Below are 19505 nucleotides of genomic sequence, written 5' to 3' on the forward strand. Positions count from 1 at the left end.
TAGCAGCACGAAGTAAAACCCCTTGAAGGTGGGCAACTGCCACATCGCCGAACGTATTACGCGCCTAGTTGTCCGTCGATAACTTCACCCTGGCCAGAGTGTGCAAACCGTAAGGCTGCCATTCCGACACCCCTCCCGTTCATCTACTGCACAGCTCGCCTTCCGGGAAGGCTCGGATTTGCAGAGTGCGGCGCTATGGGACGAAGCTTGTCGCCGTGTGTGGCTTCCGAAATGACCGGTTGCACCACACACTGCCCAGAGGAATACCCGGCAGGTTACTTTACCTTTTCTTTTTCCTCGGTGAGGGAGGACCACTCCTCCTCCTGCTCCTGCGACGTTTCAATGGTGCAGTGGAGCGTGCCGTGGGTCTCGCTGGACGCGAATCGCAGTTCGCCTCGTGGGGAGCGTATAGCCTGGCAGGAGTGTGTGTGTACGTTGGGTTATTTTTAAAGCCTAGCGCTCACGCACAGCACGCACCCCGTGGCGAGCGTTGGTGTGTACACGGACGATGCTCACGGAGGGCCAACAAAAGGAGCTTCCCGCTGGGAAATGTGTGAAAGATGAAATCGCCGCCAGCTCGCCGACGATACATCACGTGCCGCTGCGGGAGCGTTGCATGCCGCTATCACTCACCTGCGCGCGCACCTATCGCGGTTTCCGCGATGCGTGACAATCTTTGGTGGGCGAAGCCCGCGATACGCGTCCCAGCGTCACATGTGCCGAAGATTTATGGTTCCGTTTTCTTCACACATTGTTAGCGATTACGCGTACTGAACGTTTGGGTCATACGGCGTTCTGATCGTTGCCGACGCGAACGTTATACACGCGGTGAATCCGCGCGGTGGACGGCGTTTGATCGTTGCCGGGGGGAGGGGGGGGGGGGAGGGGGTGTTGTAGCGGTATTTATGGCGGCGAGATGCGCAATGAACTGATAGAACGGCGTACGTGCCGTTTGATGATCCCCGTTACATCGATATTACGGCCTTTGACAAGACCGCCGCTCTCTCAGATATGAGTCACGGAAGAGGGCCCGCTCGCTACTGTTTAAAGATATTGAATGTTGCTCCTGGGCAAGCCAGCGATCTGTTGGCGATTATGTCTCATGTTGAGTCGCGTCTTCCCATTTATTTATTTTTAGCCGCTGGTGCAGCCGGCAGTAAGACAGTACGCGGCTGGCATCAAAGACGCATAACATCATAAAGGAGGCTAGAGTGCGCAACGCTGGCTTCCGCATTCGGAATAGACTGTATGACAAAAAAAATGCATCAGAACTCATCTCACGATCACTGTCGACGTCAATGTGAGTAGCAATCGAAAAATGTATACGGTGACCGACCATAATCCTGAAATCAAGTTTACTTAACACGCACGAGGCTCGGGAGGTCCATACCTCCGGCTTGATCAGGGTAAACTTGTTGAACTCTGTAGCAACATGTTACCGCTCATCATTCCAGCGTAGAATTTCATTTCTCTTCTGTCGTCGTAATAGGGTGGCTGCGTTATTATTATTTTTTCGGTGGTATCTCTGGGAATGTGCCGGCAACCACGGTAATGGGACCACATCCGTTCGCGACGCGTCCGTAATCGCGGCTGTTACCACAGTACGGGAAGCCTCGAGCTCGCTTCTCCCCGACGCCGCCCCAGCTGCGGGGCCCGCCGGGGACCTTCTCCATCGGCGTCGCCGCCGCTGGGAGGCGGCTCTCAAAAGTTCAGAGTTGGCAGACCAACTCTGGGCCGTCCGGCAAGCCAAAGATGCCGCCCGAGTCCAAGGACTTGGAGCCGCCACCTGAGGCCACCACAATGAAATTGCCGGCCATTCATTAATAAAGTTTCTCCTCTCTCTCTCGGTGGTATGAACCATTGCTTAAGGGGGTATGAGCCATTCATTGTGCCATCCATGAGCCATTCAGCCAGCCATTCATACGAGAATGTGGTTGCATACCTATCGTCACGATGACAACCGATCAGGACAATAAATATTTTCATGGCTTTGTTCAAAATTCCATGTCACCTCTGTGTTGTATGGTAAACAGCTTCTCTGGTCACCCACCTTCACAGAGGTGAATGGGTCATGACTTTTTTCAGTGCGTATCCGCTTGAAACAAAAAAAAAATGGCGATACGGCATTGCTGTATTACAATGTTTTACATGGCTACTATGAAAATGTAAGTATTGTTGCTTATCGGTTCGTTTTCCCTAAACTGATGTGACAAGCTTGTTGTGCACACTTGCACTAACATCCAGAAAGGTGATTGAGGGAACCAAACATGTATGGGAGAATGAGATGATTAGAGGGACTCTTGAACTGAGAAATGAACTTCAATAACTCTTCCTAGCCTTGGGACCATATTAGGAATACGTAGTCTATGAACCTTTTCTAGAACATTGGTTTTAGCGTGCTGCTCTCAAGAAACTCTGATTCCAACATGCCTATGAATGTGTTGGCGTAATTAGTACTTATTTTAGTTCCCACTGATGTGCGGTTGACTTGCATGAAGTACTTTCCAATAAATTCAAAACTATGTAGTTCTAATGCCAATTTTAATAGGATTCGAAGTGTGTGACCATCACTGGGATTCTCAAACAACGACGCTGAAAACGCCTGTACAACTGCGCAAAAGTCATCTACATGTAGTATATTTGGATAAGGGGATACACCGTCAAAGGTCACTAACAGGCTGCCCATGGGGATACAAAGGATACAAATTATTTCCGATGGAAAGTGAGTGGTGTCTTTTAAATAAGAACCGAAATAGGGCAGAATTCCTCTAATTAAGCCATCTACGTAACTATAATTTTTTTTTGTTATGGTTCCAATCTCAAAGAGATATAATGAGTAGGTGGGCTCGTATGACTTTTTTATGCATCTTTGGTAGAAGATAGAACCTGCCTGGGGTAGGGAAGTCGTCCTTCGAACGATTTCTTTAAATTCTGGAGTGCGGTCTGTGTTTACCTGTTTGTTTTCTACCTGTGTCTACCCGTTTGTCTACCGCGCAGCACTCATTGCACCAGTGTAGCTGGGGCTTGACTTGGGGGAAAATGTGCAAAAACACTCTCGCAGGGTGCTCTCTGCCTTGTATTATTTTTGACAGAGACGTGTTATGCTCGACGTCCGTGGAACATGGTAGTTACCTGTCTCTGTTGTGTCATTCCGGTGGAATATAGGCCTCGGTCAGACTCCGTAAACTTCACGAGCGCACGAGCTCGTGCGTTTCCAGTGTGTTTTTGTAGGCGTGTGCGCGCGCTTTCTTTCTCTCATTCTCTTTCACATCTCAGTATGCATGACGCTCGAAATAGCAAAGTACACCTGCATGTATGGGCTTAGCTTTCCAGTTATAATTGGAAGTTTCTGTCCAGTAAGCTGTTTTGGCACCCAACCCTCTCTCACCTTTTTTTCTGGCTCCTCCAGAGGCTACGATCACTTTCGAGCATGACATCAGTTCGCTGCCTGGATTACAAGCCCGACTGTTCGCTTCTTTTCTTTTTCTTTGTTGCTATACACGAAGGACGCGAAAGAAAGAACAGTCACGCGTCGTCCGCGCACCACAAGACACACCCGCGCAGACACAGCAGAGTGCGAGGAAAGCCAGAGAAGAAATCGACACTGCGGCGTACGTCAAGTGGACGAATACAGGGACAACCTTCGTACACGTTGTGCGCGTGAGAGTTCACGCCACCGTGCGCGTTCAGCCAACGTCGCCATTGTGGGGAATCAACACGGTGTGCGACAGGCGCGCCATGCACGGTGGGAACACGAGTGGCCGAGTGAGGTTCGATCGTACTGAAGGCTCCCCGCGAGCGTGAAACCGAAAATGACTCTGGCACGCACTCGAACGGCCGCGGTTGATCCCACGCCGCACTGACCGAAACGCAAACTGTGCATAGCCCGCGCCCCACCGGGTGTCCCGTTAGGATACTGCCCTTGCATTTCCTTCGCAACTTGGGACTTTCCTTTTGTTGCTTTTCCCCCCATTTTCTCGGAGTGTCGTGAGTGCGCCTGCTCCGCCCGCTGCGTTTTCTCTGCCCGCATTGAAACAATGGGTTCACGTGTTTCGGGGTAAACACTGCTGGCTGTTACGATTCGCACGCAGCTCGCCAGTTCTCTTGCCGCCCCAACACGGACGCCGTCCGTGTTGGGGCGGCAAGGGCACCCGCGTCACGCGTTGTCACGCCGGCTGAGGATACGTGAACGCTCACTAAATGAAAAAAGGTAAAAAAATAAAAACGTTTGTTCGTTGTTTTCGCTGCGCCTTCCGCACGAACCACCAAATGTAGACTTGCGGTTAGTGTCCTCGAAAGGCGTGACACGTTTTTTTTTAATTTTTATTTGCGGATGTTTTGATTTCACCGTAGATCGGCAAAGGTGTTGTCTTGGTTCGCCGAATTCCTCGTGTACTAGTTGACAGAGGCACTGTGAGAAGTAAATGAACGGTGCATGCAGTGCACATCAAAACATTCTGTTGGAGTTACTCAAGCCTCACCATGGAAACCGAGAAAGAACAGAGCTAAACATGGCATAAGATCCATTTGGGCAAGTTGAATTAGCGAATAGGAGCGGCAGGCAACCAGCTCCGAGGGAAAAGAAAATGACACGACCGGCGATAACCACACACTGGTAAATGTAGCACTCAAAACCTACACACTACTGGCCCAGTGAGAATGCGATGCATTCCCAGGAAAAGTATGGGGCAGTACGTTGCCCGAGTCGGCTTTGTAAACTAGTTACGTAAGCAAGAATATAGCGCCTTAGTATACGCATGGTCTCACAGAACGATCGCGGCAAGGAACAAAGGAACATGTCGAGTGTAAGCCTTACGCCTGTGTCAATATGCTCGGTGTTGACATACATATATATATATATATATATATATATATATATATATATATATATATATATATATATATATAATTGCACCAAGTCAATGCGTGTGCATTTAAACAAAAATTGTTGGTCATTCCTGCAGGCACGAAGAGTGCTGTAGCTTTCCGCGTCTGCCAGCACGCTAGTAGTACTGGCCCATTGCTGTTGCCGTAAATGTTAATTATAATGAGCCTCGGCACGATGCGCAGACAAGGAAAGGAAAACAAGGGAAAAAGGAAAGGCATGACTTACCCGATGTGGAATCCATACGGTTACAGCGCGTGTCCCACTTGCAAACTGTCTACGCCTAAGCATATGTCTTCTCATTACTTGCTCATGCATCCTTTATGCTCGAATGCACCATGAATCACTGAAACCATTACCTAAAATGCTTCAAGGATGAAAATAGTTAGGCCCGTAAGTGAAACGGTGACCTTCCGAGGGCCGATATGCGCGCGTACGAGTACTTCCACATATGTGCCGACTTTCTTTCCTCATTCCTGTAATGACCGTTTCGGGGAGACGTGTACATAACGGACCATTAGGTAAGAGTTCCGTTTCTTGTCTTCGCCTCTCTTCTGGAGGAAATGCCGAAAAAGAAAGCGGTAAATCCTACAGGTCATATACGGACTCGCGGACGCATTGGCGTCTTTCCTGTTGTGAAGAGGAAGTCACGCGGACGATTATAGATTGTTGTGCCTATTTCCAATACGTTCTCGTAAGGCGTGTGTTGAAGCGAGAAGCAAGATATGAGTGAGGCCTGTCGTATTGGGCACATTAAGTAACTTGATTGCCACGTGATAGGGTACGATTAAATCGCTGCTTGGCGGTGGGTTAGGTTCGCTCATCTTAACAGTGCTAAGAGCTGTCGATCAGGAAGCAATGCGGCTATGATTCCCGTAGCTGTAAGTTTGCGAAATATTCAGTGAATAGTGCTGCCACTCGAAGGCCGACAGTCACAGACGCTGAGGTAACTCGCGCGTAATAGCTCAATAATTTCATAAGTGACCCGTACGAACCTTGAGAGCTCGGATGTTGCGGCCGCACTGTGGTGTATTCGCCGCTTTTTGCCCTCTCGAAATTAAAGCGCCAAGTGAGAGAAGCAGGTGGATAAGCTCCCGGAGTTAGTGTGCCGTGTCGGCTTCGTGGATGTCAGCAACGCCGGTCCAGTGATACTGCATGAATGTGCGAAAAGCGGAGCAGGTCTGGACTGTCGCAGTAGTTCTTCGTTGCCTGATATAGTGTCAACTGCTTCAGGTTGGATCACGTATGCTAGTATGCACAGGCCAGCGCATGTGAGCTGTGTGTACAGGCATGTACTCGCGAATTTTGTGTCCATGAACGGAAGCCTGAACCCTCTAAAGGCTGGAGCACTGGTGTTAGCGTATTGATGGGAAGAGGTGAAGGGATCAAATACCGGCCGCAGTGGCCGCATTTCGATGAGGCAAAATGAAAAAGCAGCCGTCTACCATTCAATTGATGCACATTAAAGAATCCCAGGTGGTCAGAATTAACTCGGAGTCTTCCACTATGGCGCGCCTCATAATCACATCTTAAGTTCCTCATAATCATATCTTGCGTTACGTCATAACCACAGCTTATACATTCAAGGGAAGACGTGGGGCTCGGGCGAATGCAGCTTTTGTACGAGTTCCGTAAGGTCTCAGGGGATTATCGAAAAAAAATATCTTTGTCAGCCTTTACGTCAGCCTTCTTGAGTACGTTACTTTCTTTGTTACATAAATATAATAAAGTTTAAATTAGCTTCCCGAGCAACCACAGGGTACCGAAGACCTTCCCCAATGACACTGTCTCACACAATCCAATGCGTGCGTGCTCATTCTTTCTCGAAAACCGTGTCGCCGTTTCCTTATCGAACCCCATCGCGGCACTGGCGGCAACGCCTAGCAGCAGTGCGTATAACGATCGTATAGAGAGCTTCCGTAGCACGGCGCAAACTCCCGTAACTGAGCAGTTTCGCCACCACACAGGCAAATACCGGACAGTGGCTGCCAGGCACGTTCGGTCCCATTATCATTGCCAAGTATCATTCCACTATCTCCGTTTCCTACTTCTCGAGAAGGCCTCCGATGTCCATAAAACAGCTGATGGATAAGCAGCCGTCTAACGGTCTCCTATGCTGTCCCGAGGCCCGCTTTCTTTTTCATCATTTCGCCGGTCATTCGTTGCTCGGGGTCCTCCTACACAAGCACACGCCGGTGGTAGTGGTGCCGGTACTTTGCGCTGTTGCCACCGTGTGGCCGCGGGGCTCATGTATTTCTTCGCCGGTTTTTCGTCTGTTGCCCGGTATGCGGGAGCTGCAAGTCACTCTGACGCGCATTCACACATACACACACAAAAGAAAGAAAAAAAGAAAGAAGGAAGACAGCAAAGAATGCGAAAGGCCAGCATCCGTCTGTGAGAGCGAGCGTTCGCATGTGTTTGCGGACGTCTGGGGCCACATTGACGTTCGAACAACAAAGTTTCTTACAAAAATTATTAGGAATAAACGTACATCTGGGGCGCTATAACGTAAAGCCATTCCAAACTTTTCTATTCCAATTCTGCAATCAGCCCTCCACGATTGGTAAAAGAATTTTGAGGCCACCACCTATGCGTTTGTCTGTCACGCGACGTCACGGAAACCGCAAATACGCCCCATCTGAAATAATATGTGCTCGCTGATTATGCATGATTAGACCGAACGAAATAAAAAGAACAATTTCTGACTCGACGCCTTTCTCCCCATTGGAGAAAGAAAGGCGTTGTTTGACCAATTTCTATTGGTCAAACTTTTCCGGGCTGCAGCCACTTTGCCTGTCTCTCGGGCGACATCACAAAACCGCGAAAACTCACCGCGTCAATGTGACGGGTACATACATATTAATATACTGAACAAAGCTGAAAATTTTTTCTGAATAGCCGGGCACTGCCGCGTTCCGAAAGGAATAGAAGATGGCTGCCCGCCGATTGCTGTGAATTGGTACTCGGAGCTGCCGGGGAGTATGGTTTTATTTGCGTATAATAAAAGATTTTGTGCGGCTCTATAACGTTATCGAGACCTTTCAGCACGTATGCGACGTTGCTCTGCCAGCTCTACTTTGATGCGTATCAGTTTTAGTGGCATTTTTAACCTTCCGTTGCATGTTGCCGCGATTTTCGACCAGCCAGTGCAAGCTAATTAAGGGGAAGCAGACCAATCGCAGACGCCGGCAGCACCCTGCACATCCGGTTATCTATTTTCACTGTGTGCTGGTTGGGCCTATCGAAACTCTCCATTTGAGTATGCTCCTCGCCTCTTCTCTACCATTTAGGTAAGAAAACTGCTCAATGTAGGCAATGTTATTTGCTTTCAAAGCAAAAGAAATTGACATCCTACAAACGCGAAGCGCATTTGATTGGGCTTTTCTACCAACACTGCTGGTTACTGCCGGATCCTTATGTAAATTTACCGTCAGGAAATTGGAATAAAAACAGATTGGAATAGTTTACGTTATAGGGCACATGGTGCCGGTGTTTGAAGGAACTGCAAGGATGATGGTGCAGTCAGCATAGGCACGGTAAATAGTATATGGATTTGCCTTTAAACTTCTGTTGTTCATCCTTCTAAGGACTTTGTGGCTTTGTGACTTAAACATCCTTCTATAGTTTAAAAGGACTTTGTGGCTTTGCGAAGGGATCACTTTTAGCAAAATACTGCGTTACAACTGCACCAAGTTGCAATGGTTATGCGTGTGCGCGAGAACCTGGTACCTTCGCACATTTAGACGAAATCCATTGCTTAGAATAAAGCCCAATAAACAGTGCCACACGAATTCTTGACACCGCTAGCGCAAAGCTTAAGCCAATCCGTGTACTGACCATCATTCCCGTAATAGCTGAACAATCTCAGCTCCAGAGTTCCTTCCGGGAAATTTTCTAGGCAACACTGAATTTAACCTGACCGGACGAATATCAATCTTAAAAAAGACCAACAGAAAAAAAATGAGCTCTTTGAGAACTTCCATAAAAATCCACACGACGGCATACTTTTTTTCTTCTTCTTTTTTGTAACAAATAAAAAGTTCGACAAACTGCTACGAAAGTATGTGCGAAAGTAATTTGGGACGTTCTGTGGAACTTTCATTGCCTGCAGATACGTTGGCTACTGCAATTGTGATATATTTTTTCAATAAAGTTTCCTCCGTCTATCCGTCCATCGTAGACGGCGAAGAGTTGCCACTCTTGCTTAACTTGTCTCTCATCGTTGCTAGTTCACAACTGCATCGAGTGTCCCTGAGCAGCACGGCGAGGAGGAGGGGTGGTACTTCGCGTCTTTACCTTAAGAGGAAGCCGTTAGCTCATCCTTCATACAACTTTTTTTTTTTTCAAGTAGAGGGTTGCCAACCGGAGATATTCTCTAGTTAAACTTCCTCTCGTTCCTTACTCTCTCTCTTTCTCTCTCTCTCTCTGACCTCAAGGCTAACTACAATGTCCCTTTTCAAATGCGCGTGAAATGTATAAATGCTCTTATTCAAGAATCGGCGGCACAATATGAACCAGATTTTTATCATTTACGAAAGAAAGATAAAATATACTTATTGTATCAAATGCTTCATGAGCATTCCCAGAAATCGGTAAAATAACTTAAACGATGAGTACATTATATATATAATCACGCAGTTAGCGTCGCTGTTACTCTGCATCAAAAACATGTATCATAACGCTGCTAAATCTAGCTGTTAGAGCTTCTCAAGCAGACCAATATTTGTTAGTTCGCCGCATGCCTGAAATGGACATATCATTTAGCTGTGTTGTATACTGCGCTCGTTGCCAGTGGGGTCTGTTGTCAATCAATTACCGCTGACACCTTTATCGAAGCGTCTGCATGAAAAGTTCAGTTTGGCTCTTGGGCGTCTTATAACCACCTTGAATCGCGAAAGTGGGTTAAAATATCTATTCTTCTGCCACTTCCCCGGTTGGTTTTCAGCCACCGCTGACTAAGCTCCTTGGTCTCTGCGAGTATGCCTCCGTAAACGCCCTTCTCCGAAGATTGTGCGATAGAACTCCCAAGCATAAACGACTGAGGCTTTTCCCTTATCGTTCCCTTTATCGTTTAGCACCATTAAGCTGGATTTACCTCGTGCAACAAAACCCAAACTACAGTAAATACAGTTGCATGTTAATTTAGCCCGTTTTTTGGCCCTTGAACAAACTGTCTGCACGGAAGCAATCATCCGTTTCGTAAGCAGCGAAATTACACTGCGACCAGCCACTTCGCTAAAGTAGCAAATGCATATGCACTATACAAAACCGTATGCTAATATCCTTACCGCCTACGAAGCTGTCCTTCTCCGCACAGCGCCATTTGAAATGTCAATATGACTGCCGGAATGATCGCGATTCCGAACCGACTGCGCGGCCCGTGGGGGCCCCACTCGACAGCAGGTCGAGGCACACGGATCCATTTAGAGGGAAATCAATCCAGGCCGTCTCAATCTAGAGCGCAACCCGTACGCAACTTGCAAAGCCGGGCGGGGGACAATAAGCAATTGAGTCGAGGTCCGCAGGAAAATGAAGAAGGCGACGTCGTCGGCTTCGCTGGTAGCTCGGTCGCAGGCCAGGGCCACAGGCATATTGCCGCGCGACTTGTCTTTGCTGCCTCAGTGCAGCCAGCCAGCCTGCGAAGCGGGCGAAGCTTTCGACAACGACTGTCTTTTGTCGCGGCGAACGGGACTCTATCGCGCGGCGACGTGTATGCTCACGCCATTGCCTTTTCGCCGTGGCGTGGTGGAACTAACGTGCAGCGTAACGAAGGGAGGGACGTCGCCGACAAAGGTGGTGTCCCGCGCATTGCTTTGTTGTGTCCTGGCTCTTGCCGATCTTTTGTTTGAGAGATCCCTCGGGGGACGGTGACGCTTTGTCGACGAGAAGGAAGAAAAAAAATGAAAGCGACGGAGGAAAGAGAGACGTCGCAATCACTTTCAAGGTGAACTCGGGAGTGACTATCGCTAGAGAAAGGCTGGACTTGACGAAATCGGCAAGCCCCCCCGCCAGGAGAAGGTGGCTTTATAGTTCGCTTTACGGCGTTGGTCACGGGGTGCGCTTTTTATTTGTCGTGACTTCGCCCGCGACGCTTTCAAGGAAGCGTCGCTGTCGGGCCGTTGCGCTGTACTCAATGTGTTTTGTATTCACAGTATTCGGTGCCTCTGTGATTTCGCGCTGTGTGTGAATAGAAGAAAATACCGAGACATTGTGCTTTGCTGTTGTCGTGTTTATGTAAGTTGCGTGTGCCGGCAGGATGCGTTCTGCGCTCGAAGGGGAGGTGATGACACTCGCGGGAGCCCTTTGTGTATTCGACGGGTACGCCATGCTTTCACTGTTGTTTGGTTTTCTCTATAGATTCACAATGTGTGCGGCTCTCCGTACAACAAATTTCTCCGACAAGAAAGTCTGACAATATACACTCGTGTATCTTTCTTTTTTGTCTCATTGTCCATCTAGCGTGACGAATAGCCTGCAAAGTGTCTACGGATTGTTTTTTTCAGTGGCAATGACACTTCCACAGGTCCTTTCCGTATGCTGCACGAAATTCAAACGTGCGCAATTTACGTAAGCGGCCACCGAGAAGTGATCCATGCGTTGGGATTAGCATCGAGATAGCTACGGGCATTTTCTATATGTTACCATTTGAGAAGCGCGTTCTGGAAAAGAGGGAAACTGCAGCGTCGCAATACTATGTTCGTGAGTAAATAACGCGTATGCTGGAGTTCAGGGGTCTTGGAAGTCCGACGAACGCTGGAAAGAGAGCTTGTTTACCATGTACATGTACATGCCGCCATTCTTCGTCGATTCTGTGCGTCTCGATGCAACTCCTGTCACCTGAGAAGTAAGCAGGAAGCAGTGTTTCTAGGTCCGAGCATAAGTTACGGCCAAGAATTCACTCAATTTAACCAAAAGCTAACCGCAGGAGTCCAGAAAAATAGCCAAGAAGCAGCCGAATTATGTCCCGATGGTCATTAAATAGAGTTGCACTTCGCGCTATCAAAGGTATAAGAGGATTGAAAACAGGGCCTGTAGCATTGAGAATGAAAAGGCAATAATGCCCTGACTGCCGCGCCCAAGCTTAACCTGGCAATGGAACTCAAAATTCAGGTTGACTATCACAGAAATCACTCCCTCGCAAGACCTAAGTTTTTATTCGGGATCTTAAGTTGCTCGCTCTTTAAGCAACTACGGACAATTCCGAAGCTCTAAAAGCACTGTTAAACGGCTCGATGGCTCATTCCTAGCGTTCGGAATAGAAAGAAAACCGCCCAGGTTCTCAGCTTAGACATGAACCCTGAATCGCACACATCAAAGCGTATACGGCAAAACAAGCTTCCCACGCACGTCAGGGTGTCTGTGAAACGCATGCACTAGCACAGCCAGTTGCGAGCGTACGTTAAAGTTGCAAATTAAATGTTGGCGTCAAATCAGGCAGGTTGTAGGTCACCATGCGGCGCCCCACTACTCACTATTTATACACGGCTAAGTCTCATTCAGCACGCCACACACGTTCAGCGGTGAGCCAAAACCGATTCTCGTCCCGCGTCGTCGGTCATAATTACGGAGCACCACGCCTCCAGCAAGCAATCACAATCCTGCTACGCATTCCAACTTCGCGAACCGAGCTATCAAATCACCGGAAGTGCGTAGGAGCACCACAGCTGTACGTATACGTGTACAGCCTGAGACTCAAGCCACGCAAGAAATAAAAGTTTTCGCGCTATAGAAAGCACCAGTCGCGTGCCAGCGCGTTTTCGCGCTAGCCTCGCACGCGAGGAGAGTTCGCGAACCGGGAAAAAAGGAAAGTAAACCGAGCTCGGGTTTTTATTTCTCTTTAGTAGCAACGACAACAATGGCTCCCACATTGACTTCCGGAATCGCGGGGGCGTTCCGCGCATTGTGATCGCCGCGATGCGCGAATTAATCTCTCGCTAATCAGCACGCGTCTCGCACGCTTCGGCGTACAGCCGGACTCATTGTTTCCATGCATGCCCTCTTTACAGTGATGCCTTCTTGAGAATCGCGCTTGCGAGCAGAGGCCGTGAAAGGGCGAAGGGGCAAGCGAAGTTCGATTACGAGCGTGGCTCGCGAGTGCACGTCTTGTAATGTGACGCCCTTCCTGGACATGACGTCACGACACATTAGCATACCGGCCCCGAGCACGTGAACTTCCTAGTGGAAGTGCACGCGATCTAAAGAATCCCCCACTGTGGGTATGAGCCACTCTCGAAGACAAGCAAGAACGCAAGCGAGCAAGCAAGCAAGCAAGCAAGCAAGCAAGCAAGCAAGCAAGCAAGCAAGCAAGCAAGCATCTTCATTCTGGCCGTTCGTGTTGACTCATGCTCCAATGCCCGTGCGAGATATTCACAAAACTCCTTGGGACCTTTAAGCACATTCCGCGTGTACACTTTATAACTATTCTCGAGTTCCTTCTTCTTGTTATCACGGACGCTGGACAAGGCAATGTTGGGGGCACTATAGAATAGAGCGTAAGTCAACCCCTTCATGCACGAGTTCCTTTCGACGGCCGAGCGATTGACCGATCTACTGAAGTATATGCGACTCCTCTTTAACAGCCCTTTTCAGATATTTTCCTGCCGCAGCTTTGTCATTCGGCACCCGCAGAATACATGTGCTCGGCTATGAGTAAATTACGCCAAGAGCTACGAGTGTGTCGCTGCGGAGAGACTCGAAGTATGAGAAACCTTGGCTACTGCCTTTATTTTCCGTTCGCCGTCAAACAAGGAATAATAAATTGAGAAGGCAAGGTAAAACGCATCAGTTATTTTTTATTGCTAATCGAATTATTTGGGAACTTCCCACAGTTTGCGGCAAGCCTGTCTGTATGTATGTTTGGCCCTTTGTCCTTGGCTAACCATTTTCCCGCCAATTGGGTCACTGGGTATATTCTATGGTCTGATAGGTAGGGCATCAGGATGCTTTTATGAGGGAACCTGGTTCGAAGCCAATCGTCAGACCAACTTGTGTCACTGGATATATAACACTGGTTTGTGTTGCTTTTTATTGAACCTCTTTGAAGCCAACTTAGGTCACTTTTGTTTTCGTCCGCAAGCAGCAGTGGGAGCTCAAGGAGAAAAAAGATTACTGTCGACGTTAACGCGGCTAGCATTACACGTCGTCGCATGCATGTAGCTGCGCCCCGGAAGTAATCTACGAGATGCTGCTCAGCTGTATACTAAGTGTACACTGGTCAAACTAGCGACGTACGGCCACAAGCAGCAACGGCAGCTCGAAAGGGAAGACAACGAGTCTGTCTGGCTGCATACACGCCTCGTACATAACGCGTTTCAGCGGTGACGATTTTCTGCGTCGCTACATTGCGTCAATACTAATCGCATTAACGTGAACATTCATCGTGAGATCAGCTCTGCCGAAACTACGCAGCTATATGAGCGTAGTCACCCGACTGTGCCTGAAAACTCATTACTGCCGCTTCTCTTCTAGCTTCAGTAATACACCCTCTTATGAAAGCGCGCAACGAACAGCCACCACTTTTGTTTAGGCAATTTTGCTGCCTTCTGGCTGACTTTTTTCTTTCTATCTATCCTTCTTTCTTTCTCTTTTTTTCCCCCTTAGATCCCAAATATGACAGTTTGCTTTTAATAAGTGGTTTTTAACACATACATTCCACCACGAATTCGCGAACGCGTTTGCGAAGGCTTCGTAAATGAAGCTTCAGGAAATAAAACACCGCAGGAAAAGAGATGAAAGCTCTGCAAGAATACCTCTGACCACACTCGCCTCCGACGTTTGCTCTCATTGCTTAAAGGGCTTTGATGCTTTCAGAGAGAGGGCAGCGCAACCAGTGCTATCGTTTAGCGAGCTCGCTGACAGCAATGGCCGATGCCAGGTCTGAGTGGGACAAGGGGGCGGGAGCGTGGACACCCAACACGGGGTCAGTTTGCAGGGGGCAAGGAACCATGAGGCCGTTGCTGTTTGGTCGCTCTATATGCTAATGAGCGCGCGCGAACGTACATATATCAAGGGTGCTTGTTTAATCACAGCCTAGAACCTGCCTTACTCGCCCACTCTCAAGTGCGTGTGCGTTAAATCTAGAACACGTTGCATTTGCTTGAACTAAGTGCCCGCCCGGTATCGCACAAATTAGGCCGAAACATGATGTCTGATTGAATTACGCGACGCTTTTCATAGTACTTCCTCTTTCTTTAACAGGCCCTTTTATTTCTACTAGACTATTTCGAGTGACCGACAATGTTGCGCATGCGATGTCTGTGGCTGAGAAGAGAAAATGAACGAATGAATGAATGAATGAATGAATGAATGAATGAATTCTGCGGTTTTACGTGGCAAAACACGATTTTACTATGAAGCATGGAAGAGAACATCGAACGTTTATTGTGCCACTGTCTTTGATTTATATAACAATGATAATCGATGTCCAATGTATTGCGGCGCCTAGATGATCGTCCACTGTCCGTGCAGATACTACTGGAACACCAATCTCCCCGACTGTCGGCCCAAAAAGCAGTGCAGGGCCTTTTGTGCTTTTTCAAAATGACTGGCTTAACTTGTGCGAGAGTCCTTGCATATAGTGCTCTCCGCACACTAGTACACATTCACCACCATGTCTCTCTTTCTTCTTTCTATTCCTCTAATGCCTTCCTCATGCGTAGGGTAGCCAACCAGACGCCGTTCTGGCTAACACGCCGGCCTTCTCTTTTTTTTCCTCTACCCTCAAATAACTTCAGCACTGAAATTCAAATGAATAGGCAATCCTAACGTCAAGACAAGTATTAAAAAATCGATGTTTCGCACGAACGGCGAAGCATCGATTGCGATAGCAAAGTAATAGATAGCTATACAAAGTCAGGACAGACAGTAGTTTTATTGGGCGTATTAACTTGCAAACATTCGCTTATTAACTAAATTAACAAGCATGATGTCAGCGCGCACAGACAAACATGAACACATCACACTCGATGAGCGCGAAACTCGCTGTCAAAACGTTGGCGTGAGGAAGTGCGGAAGCAGCATTGAGCAAAGTGACCTTTGTGCTGTCTATCGCTTCAACACAAACTGAGCGACGAGAACGCAGTACACACAAAAAAAGGTATGAGCCGTCGAAATGCCTAGGCTCCGCTCTCAACGCAGATCGCTTTCAAGATGTGGCGCGCACGGCCTCGGGCAACGCCGTTCAGCGGCGCCCTCGCTCCTCCCTCACCTCCCTTTGGAACCTAGCGCGCGACGGAAGAAGGCGCGCTTCCTTCCCGCTTTCCTTCCTTGCGCTCGCGAGATTGAGTCGCGATCGTCGGCTACGCTCGCACACTTTCACTTGCACATAGAGCATACGGCGCGCGGCGACGGTGTTATATCGTCCTTCGACTTTATATAGAACATCACGACGACGACGACGACGGGAAAATGTCCCTGGAGTGTCCTTATAATATAATAAAAAAAATGGAGCAGGACAAGGACGGAGCATATAGTGATGTCAGTGCTTTGCCTAGTCGAAGATAAGTTCTCTTGTGTGCACTGTTTGTTCCAATTTCATGTTCCTTTCGCTGACATTCCTTTTGTGCGGATAAGAAAGACCGGTATGCGTACTTCGCCCAATGAAAAATTGTGAAAATGCCGGTTGGTTCTTGATCGATGAGAAGAAGTTGAATAATAGGACAGTGCGAATACAGCAGCTGCACGTTTATGCATTATGCTGTGTGCCTTATGGTTTTTCACAGCTGCTTGTCTAGTTGAAGCTATGTGATGTAACTTGCCTTCCAGAATAAATGCCTCTTCCGGCTACCGCAATACTAATTTAAGCCAAGTTCTTGTAGACGAGCTATGGCCGGCAACAAGCGCTGTAAGAACCCTAACCACAAGTGTGAGAAAACAAAAATAAACAGTGCTGTTTCTATAATTTATGTCAGTTATATTGTAGTGAGCTCCCTTTTCGCGCTGGTTTTCGGAAAGACGTCTGCCTCTTTCGAGCTTAAATTTCGCATAGAGATTAAACTTGCATTTTGGAATTACGCATTATTTTAACGCCCAGTTTGCAATACCATGTTTTTTTCTACAATCCTGCCGCAATACACAATGCTTATATCCGTTGCTGTCCTAGTTATGACCCCCCAACTAGTCCAGGACGCGAACGATCCAAAAGTAAACGTCTTGTGCAGTGATGTCTGTACGGAGAGCACACAACCAGGAACTAAGCTAGCATCCAATTAATACACGAATGACATCGCAGGGAGGCTTTATTACTTCTTGCAGTGCAGATGAGGTCCACTATGTCTTTCAGGCGGTTTCAGTTTCCCTCTTGACACCAGTGGAACCATAGCGAACTTCGGAAGCCCGCAGAATGCGAGCTCTTAAATGGACAGCGCCTTCTAGCCGCTGCAGCTTCCATCAGTGGCGATGCCATCCACGTTCCACCACTTTGTGAAACTCGCAGGGTCATTCTCTCTGGCGGTGATGCCTATAAATACCGCGACTCACCAGAGTGACGCGCATTAAATTTAGCGCTGTTTATATAGTGCGCCGTGGTGCAAGGTCACCCGATTAAGCTTCTTGCCTAACGTCCCAACAAGGCCGAAATGAAAGCGCAATGCTAAGGAAAGCAGACTGGCATATACACTTAAGTGTGGCACATTGTCGAATAAACAGAGCGTAGACAGCACGGACATAACAATAAACGGATGTTAAAAAGCAGATGAAGCTAAATCCATAAGGAGAAAGTTCCCAGCATAACTTATATCGCTAATTTAATCTTCCTGGGGTGTGTAGAAAAGTAGCTTGTCACATCCGGAGGACATGGAAAGGCCGTAGGCTGGATACGCATTTTGCGACGATCACTTTCGGCGACAGTATCGCCGTTAGGCGAGCGCTCATTGGCTGATTGAGCGAAATCGGATGAGCTCATTGGCTCATTGAGCACCACGTCCTGCGAAGGTGGTAGTATCGCCGAAACGACCGTCGCAGAATAAACCCCCTGCAGTCTCCCAAATCATGTGGTTAAGTGAATTGATTAGCTGCGACAAATCGCCGACATAGGCTCAATGGATGCTCCTATCGTGAGCTGCAAGATCTGAAATTATAAATAAGAAATTAGCGTTCTTTCTACCTTTTTTGTTCGGCAAAGATTAGGCTCCATTGTGCAAACAGCGTTCAAATTTGTAAACAGTTGATTAACCGACTTGTAGGAGACCCTACTTTTCTTTATATTTGCCCTCCTAATTCATACGTATAGCAGCAGCGACGTCAGTTTCTTCGCAAATTTTGACAGGAAGTTGGGGTTAGATGAAAGGCACAACACATTTCTTCGCTAAAGAAAGAATTGATAACAGAGCTGAAATCCTGAAGCGCTAGGTTCCCAGCTCACGGCGATCCCGCTGTCACTTCAAGTAGTTCACTTGATCCGACAAGAGAGAGATAAGATAATGCAGAGAAAGGCAGGGAGGTTAACCAGAGGTAGTTCCGGTTGGCTACCCTGCGCAGGGGGAAGGGTTAAAGGGGATAAAAAGAGAAACAGAGCGGAAGAGGAAGATAGAAAGAAAGAGAGACAAGCACGAACAAAGCGCGTACAGTAAAGAGCGGTAGGGGGCGGCATTTTTAGAGTCTGTCGTGAAGCCCCGTAGACCGCAGGAACCTTAATAACGCGAGTAAGGCCTTTAACGCGGATGTTTTTTCGGAGCATTGACCTAAAGCTTTTAGTTCTGATAGTGGACGATTGTCCAGCTGGTCCAGTACTCTGCACATCACTTGTCTCTGAGAACTATAACGCGGGCAGACACAGATAATATGTGAGAGCGTCTCGTCGATGTTGCATGTGTCACACGTGGGGCTGTCGGCCATTCCAATGAGGAAAGCATATGAGTTAGTAAAGGCAACGCCTAGCCACAGACGGTAGAGCATGGTCTGTTCACGTCGTGGTAACCCAGGCGGTAGGTGCATCCGTATGTCCGGAGACAACGAACGCAACCGACACATGGTGAAAACATTTGAGTCCCACAGGGGCAAAGTACAGTCACGGGACATCAATCGCAGCCCAGCCGCGGCGTCTGTTCGCGAAAGCGGAATGAAGACTCGTTGACCACTTTCATGCGCAGATCGGGCGGCTTCGTCGGCGTGGTCATTCCCGCTGATGTTACAATGTCCTGGAAGCCACTGAAAGATTATGTTATGTCCCTTTTCATGGCTTTGATGATATATGTGCCGAATTTCTGAGGCCAGTTGTTCACTGGGTCCGTGGCGCATTGGGCTTCGTATGCACTGAAGGGCTGCCTTGGAGTCACTAAAGACTGTCCATTGTTGCGGTGGCTTCTGCTTAATGAAAACAAGTGCAGCACGAAGCGCCGCGAGTTCTGCACCCGTCGACGTGGTCGCACATGAAGTTCTTACTTTGATTTCCTCAGATGTTGCAGGGATGACGACTGCAGCAGCAGAGCTGTTCAGTTTTACTGAACCATCTGTGTACACATGTTGCCGGAATCTGTGCACGTTGTGAATGTGCTCCAAGGTTGCTTGTTTCAAAGCTGGCAGTGGCGCTCCAGCTTTCTTTCTGATTCCTGGAATTGTCAGTTGCACTTGCGGCCGGTGCAGACACCACAATGGATCTGATAATCGTGTAGCGGGCGTAAAT

General features: G+C 48.2%; 1 protein-coding gene across 3 annotated transcripts in view; it reads right to left on the reverse strand.

Moving 5' to 3' along the window:
* Positions 1-19505, reverse strand: part of LOC139060020 (monocarboxylate transporter 12-like) — a 207265-nt gene that overhangs the window by 138462 nt on the left and 49298 nt on the right. The window lies entirely within an intron of this gene.

Source organism: Dermacentor albipictus, chromosome 5 (assembly GCF_038994185.2).
Source record: "Dermacentor albipictus isolate Rhodes 1998 colony chromosome 5, USDA_Dalb.pri_finalv2, whole genome shotgun sequence".
Lineage (NCBI taxonomy): Eukaryota > Metazoa > Arthropoda > Arachnida > Ixodida > Ixodidae > Dermacentor > Dermacentor albipictus.